The 7,056-nt window shown below is 33.4% G+C and overlaps 1 long non-coding RNA gene across 1 annotated transcript; it reads left to right on the top strand.

The window, feature by feature from the left end:
• The first annotated feature begins 2,911 nt into the window (after positions 1-2,911).
• LOC107940333 (uncharacterized) lies at positions 2,912-3,873 on the top strand. The gene is made up of 2 exons (XR_001695426.2): positions 2,912-3,133; positions 3,480-3,873. It is a non-coding gene; the product is annotated as an uncharacterized lncRNA (long non-coding RNA).
• Positions 3,874-7,056: the final 3,183 nt, after the last annotated feature.

Here is a 7,056-nt window from a genome sequence, read left to right as displayed (position 1 = left end):
TAAAAAATGAATAGTAGAAATTATGGATATGCAAGTTTTTTTTTTTTTAATTTCACTAATACAAGATAATACAAGTACAAGACAAGGTACAATTTGCAAGTACAAGTACAAATATATGTCCAACAAATTTTAATGGTATATTAAATTAACCAATACAATACATAGAAGATGGAATGTCGAAACCACCCTTTTTATTTTAAATTTTAAAATAAATGAAAAACAGGGGAATCGACTTTTGAAAAACAGAAGTATGGAGTCGTCACCGATCTTTTTGTTTTGGCGTGATCGAATCACCTAAGAATTTGGTTATTTTGATAAAATATTTGTGATTTACTAAAATGACGATTTTGGTCTACGAAATTTTGAGAAAACGGGTTCAGGAGTCGGTTACGTATGAGGAAGGGTTAGCACCCTCACTACGCCCAAAATTGGTACCAAACCGATTAAATATTGTCCTTATGTCTAAAATCGAAATGTTTTTGAAATGTGGTTCTTTTTTAATGACATTTGAATAACCTGAGTTGGTTACCGAAAATCTTCTTGTTTCGACATCCGAAAATTTATAATTAGAAAATCACAAAAGGATGCTCAACTATTTAGTCCAACGAAAAATCGAAACCCAGCACAGTAGGGCACGATTCCTCGAATTTCCAAACATTGACCATTGCCTCACCTTGGAAAATACGAGTGAAATTTCGGAGAGATATTCGATTATTTTGGACAAACGGGAGATTGCAACCCAGCACGATAGGGCACTATTCCCCGAACTGCCAAACATCAAACACTTCTTTCGTTTTAGAGGGTTTTTAGAAAACGTGAATGAAACTTTGAAGGGATCTTCGATTGTTTAGAGCAAATGAAAAAGCACAACCCAGCACGATAGGGCACGATTCTCCAATCGCCAAACATCGAACATCTTTTGTTTTGAAAGGTTTTTAATAAACATGAGTGAAAACCTAAAGGAATATTCGATTGTTTTAAGCAAACGAGAAATCACAACCCAGCACAATAGGGCATGATTCCTGAATCGTCAAACGCCGAATATTGCCTTCGTTTTAAATGATTTTTAGAAGACATGCGTGAAATTTTGGAGGGATATTTGGTTATTTTAAGCAAACGAGAAATTGCAACCCAACACGTTAGGGCACGATTCCGCGAATTGCCAAATATCGCACATCGCCTCCGTTTTAAAGAATTTTTGAAAGGCACGAGTGAAATTTTGAAGGGATATTCGATTATTTTGAGCAAACGCGAAATTGCAACCCAACACGTTAGGGCACTATTCCGCGAATTGCCAAATATCGAATCTCGTCTTCGTTTTAAAAAATTTTTAAATGGATACTTATAAAACTAGCTTAAAACGTATTAATGCATTTTTTGAAATGAAACGAAATTAATCATAAAATTTGGATTTTATAAAACCACATTTCGAAAATCAAATGGAAAATGATGAATGGGGTGATATGCACATATGAGGTATAATGCTTGATGAATAAGAATATTAATCAACTAGCAGAACATGCAATTAAATATAATCAATCTAAAAATTATAACCTAATTTCAATCACGTATGAATAATAATCGACATATTAATAAGATGAATACCATGCAATAATAACGTATACGCTACGATATAGAACAATCAACAAAATATATGCACCACAAAATAAAATTTAAAAGCCAAAGTAGTATAAGAGGATGGCGAAACAAAGACGATCTTATGAACCAATAATTTATACGACATGCGAATTAATGAATTGGTGCATTTTAGAATCTATTTGTAAAGAAACTAGGGATATATATACTTAATCATTTGAAATACATATTATAAAATGAATGTTTTAATCGAATATCATACCAAAACATTAAGTAATATTGGTTTTTAAAAAAAATGAGGATTTATATAGTATGAAAGATATATTAAAAATAATAACCATAAAAATGTATAATAAGATATAATCTTTAGAAACATGATGGATTTACAAATTGTATGTATATATATATATAAATAAACTTAGGAATAATTGTTTACAAAAATATCATAGTAATTTGCACACGATTAAATTATCTTCTATATATGTACGAATATATACATAATAAAACACTTCAATGAAATACTATTTAATATACCAAAAGAATACAATATCAAGAATTTTAGCATGATAATTTTATAAAAAAGGAGTTTTTTTTAAATAATGATTTAACCATCAAAATAGTATACATAAAAGAATTTGAATGAGACAATATATACAATAGTTAAAATAATGCAAATACGAACCTCAAGATAATGATTTTATAAAGTATGGTATTAAAATAGCTTGACACACATGTAGAAACCAAATGGACCCTCAAAATTTATAACGAGTATAAAAATACCAAAATAATATAAATATATGAATATATATATATATAAATTTGAACCAAATACTATGTCAAAAGGAAATTTCGGTGTAATAATACAAAAATAAAAGAATTATTAATATACAAGCAAAAATGTTAAACGAATGTTAAAACAATAAGGTATGCTAATACAGACTTAATTAAAAATCAAGTTAAAATAAAAGGAGAAATTTAAAAATGAAAACAGGTTACTTAAAAGCAAAAGGACCAAGAGGTAAAATGCGCCAATGCGCAGGGGCTCAAACTGGAAAGATTCCAGGCTCCCAAAATGCAGCGCATGCACCCGGACTAGGCTGCAAATGCATGCAAATTATGAGGGCCGAATTCAAAATAAATAAATCTGGATTAGGCCTAATCGAATCACTGTACGAAGGGAGAGGACCAATCTTGGAAATAACCCTTTACCGCGAAAACACGCGGGTCTTGAGGGTTAAAGAGCTGAATCGAGTCGGGCTAAAGAGGAGTGGCCTGGACGGTGTCGTTTGAGACCACTATTATCGGTCTAAACGGCACCGTTTCCTAATCCCTTATAACCTCTAATAAAGCACCCCATTTCAGCTGAAATCCCATTATTTTCCTCCTTTTCCAAACCCTAAAACCTCCTTGAAGCTGCTGATTCTCTTTCCCCTAGCAGCCAACAAATTTAGGCTGGGGAGAACGCTTTTCGGCCCTTTGATCTTCTCTTGACTTAGGTTTCGACTAAGTAAGAGGAGATCCATGGCATATCCTCCAGGTAAACTCCTATTTTCCTTTTTTATTCAAACCTTCGAATAAAGAAAAAGATCAACAAAACAAAAAAAGAAAAAAAAAGATCCAATCGAAAGGGAACGCCCAGAGATTTGAGTCTGGAAATCACCTTTAGAAAAATAGTTGCTTTGTATTGCTTGAGTTTTTGTATTTTTTTTGTTGCGTATTTGTGCGTAAAAAAATTACAATGAGCAGAGGCTTTGGCTTTATAGCTGAAACAGAAATAAGAAATATTCAAAAATAAAAATAAAAATAAAAATTGAATACACATTCTCATTTTGCTGTTGTCTTTTTTGTATGTATTTGCTGCTGTGGTTTGTTCTCTTTCGCAGGTACGGGTGCTGTGCTGGCGTACGGAGGCTTGGCGTGGTTGCTGGAGGCGTTGTACGGAGCGTACGGCGCTGAGGGAGGGCTGTGGCGTGGCTGCTGAACGTTGGGGCGTACGGAGGCATGGAGGCCGGGGCTTGGCTGCGGCGCATGGTGGACCTGCTAGGGTTTCTGCCTTGGTTTCCGCATTCGGGCCATTTGGGTTTGTTGCAAATTTCGGCTAGGGGTCATGTAACTGGGCTTGTTATTGGTTATTAGGCCATGTAATTGGACTGTTATAAAACTTGGGTTTTATATTTATTTATTTATTTTATATTTTGTTTTGATTTTTTTGTGTTTGATTGGGCTGGGCAAATTTAGCCCATTACATGGAAAATTGGACAAATTTTTTAGATTTTACATATTGAATCAAGTTGCGGTTTATTAGTTAGATGTGTACCTTTTTCAAAATTAGCTTGGATTTGAATCCACTAAAGTAAATCGATTTATACCCTTTCATATCTCTTTGTACAGCTAATATATTAACTATCCAAATATTATTAAATTTGATGTAAATTAAAATTTTAATTATTTTATTTTATAAATTAATAATTTAACTAAGGGTGACGTTTGATGATTGTGATTCCAAATGTATTAAACCCAAAAAAACAACAATTTGGTGGTCACAATTCATTATCCCACCGACTTGTATCATAAAAAAAAGATCCCATAATCCTTCTCGTCACATTCGACAATGAAATGTTGATCCAATCCACTTGGAGCTTAATTACATTTTTATCCCTATTAATATCAAGCAATAAATTGTTTCTTCTCATGGTAATAAAGGGGAACAAATATCTTTGAAAAAGTGTACGTCGACCAAAATATCCATGTCTAAAGGGTTTTAGTAAATGAATTCCTTATAGAAAAAGTACCCCCTTTTGAGATTTAAGTCAATATTATTTTTAAATACATTGATTAAAGACCATATATGTGGTTAAGATTCAATCATGAAGTTTATGTTTTATATTTTTTTTAATTATAGAATGGAGCTTACCCATACACAACACGACACCTTATAAATGAAACATGTGTAATATCCTATCACTGCAGAAAGCTCACCATGGCAGTTCAAGCCACAATGATGTTCTCTAAAAAACTTACATATACCGACATCAACAAGAGGTTGGCGATCCCGACAAAGATCTTGCCTTCATTGCCTGGTTTCAATCGAAGCCATGCAGTTAAGATTCAGTTAATGTATGGGACAAAGATCTGGTCAATTGACTGCACTGTCCGTAAACAAGGGTACATGAAACCTGTTTTCTCCCGTGGATGGAGAAAATTTGTTGTTCATAACAAACTCAAAATTGGTGATAGAGTCACTATGTACAAAGTGCAACATCAAGATGGTTCTTCACACTATAGGGTTGAAGTGGAGAAGCCAGCTGCCGGCAACCATGAAGTCGATGAAACCACCGTCACCCGGCACCGGCGAGAGCAACTGCCTAATGCACCTATGATCAACATGCTTGCCAGTGTTCCAATTAACACATTGGTTGATGATCATGTTATTATTACCAAACCACCTGTCTGCAGGATATTTGGTACTAATATAAGTGGTGAAGCATGCTGCAAGATAAGTACTGGTCAAAGGCTTAGCCTAGATTTGGTTCTTAGTCAACCCACTATTTGCTAATTCAAAAGCTAGCTTGGTGAGCTTGGAGTTGGCCAGGATGGGGTTGTTTTGCCTATGGTGTTTTTTTTTTTTTTGGTTTGTTTTACCTATGATGACGCGGATAGTGTTTTTCTTTTATCCGCATCTTTTATGTTTGTTTTACTACTCATATTCTGGTTGTTTTGGTTTATTTTTCCCTACGATGATGCTGATAATATTTTTTTAAATCAGCATTTTTCATATTTGTTTTATTATCTATATTTGAGTTGCTGTGGTTTGTTTTTTTTAAGGATGCCATTGATAATATTTTTCTTTTATCGGCATCTTCCATGTCAATTTTATTGTTCATGTTCAGATGATTTTGGTTTGTTTTAGTTATGATGTTGTAGAGTAAAATTTTTTTTATCGACATCTTTCATGTTTGGTTTATTATCAATAGTTGGATTGTTTTGGTTTGTTTTATCTATGATGTTGACATTTTTTTTCCCAAATATTCATTGGAACTAATTTAGTAATTAATCATTTTGTAGATCCATTAAAAATCATACTGGGATTGTTATAAAGTATTATGAGAATAATTATATCAGAAGTTCCCTTTTTTACTTAAACATGAAAAAAATATTGTTAAAATAATTAAAACGTTTACCAAACAAATAATTAAGTTCTTAATTCAAAACTTTAATCTAAAATTTGGAACCAATTCAACCTTTAATTTTTATAATATTTATTTTTAAATAATTTATGTAATTTTTCTATATTAGTAATTTTATTTTTAAATTATTTCTAATAATTTATAAAAACTTTTTAATAAAAATTTATACTCAAATGATCTACATCAAACTATAGTCTATCATTATCAATTTCCCTCCTATCAGCTCTCGTCAATCAAAACCATTACTCATCGCTTACTTTATGTCACTAAACATTAATGTAATATCCCGAATTTTGGGGGTTAAAAGTTCTGATGTTAGTGATTAGGGTCTGAGAGAAAGGTGTGTTTTTGTGTCTAGTCTTGCATATAAGTGATAGAATAAGTTTATTGGTCTAGTGTTGAGTAAGTGTTAGTGCACCTCAAGTCTTTGGGTGTGCATTTTGGAGAGGCAATTTATTCTGCTTTGTTTAAGTTAATATTTCTTATTTTTTAATTTTTTAATTTTTTAATTTATTCTAATTAATTTTTTTGGCTTTCTGCTAGATGTTCTTCTTTTGGGGTTTCTTTTCTTTTTGCTTTCTTTTTGATTTTTCTTTCTTTCTATGGGGAAATGGTTTGCTGTGCATATTTTGAAGAATTTCGCTCCGCTATCGTCGAAACAGGTGTGGCATTCGAACCTTAATTATTTTGTTTTGCGAATCGTTGTTTCTGTATTTCTTGAGTGTGCTTAAATTCATTGATTTGGGAGTTTGGATGTTGAAGAAGTATAGGGAATACTGCATATTTCAATGTACTTTTGATATAGTAAAGGTTGGGGACTGTTGTGACGGCTAAAACAAGGTTTTCGACCTATTCTGAAGGAGTTTCGTGAGTACTTTGGTGGCCACACGGGCGTGTGCCTATTCACACTGCCGTGTGGGATTAGGAATTAGGATTCCCGGACTAAATTTGGTGCCACACAGCTGGCCACACGGTCGTGTGGCCGATTTTGGGATTTTGTTATTTTTTACATGGTCTTGTCTCCTGAACACACGGGTGTGTGAGTTTAGGAATTAAGGGTTTGAGTGATTTAGGGTCACACGGTCGTGTGACTGATTTGGGGATTTAAGGATTCTATATGGGTGAGTGTTTTGAACACAGGGTCGTGTCTGGTGGGCACACGGGCATGTGAGACCTTCACACGGTCGTGTCAGCCCTATATTCAAATTTAGTGCAAATGGACAGAGAGTTACATGGGCTATTCCCACGGCCATGTCCCTGGTCCACACGGGCG

The sequence above is a fragment of the Gossypium hirsutum genome, chromosome A04 (assembly GCF_007990345.1).
Source record: "Gossypium hirsutum isolate 1008001.06 chromosome A04, Gossypium_hirsutum_v2.1, whole genome shotgun sequence".
In the NCBI taxonomy this organism is placed as follows: domain Eukaryota; kingdom Viridiplantae; phylum Streptophyta; class Magnoliopsida; order Malvales; family Malvaceae; genus Gossypium; species Gossypium hirsutum.
The sequence above is the reverse complement of the archived record's forward strand: the minus strand, read 5'-3'. Positions and strand labels throughout refer to the sequence as shown.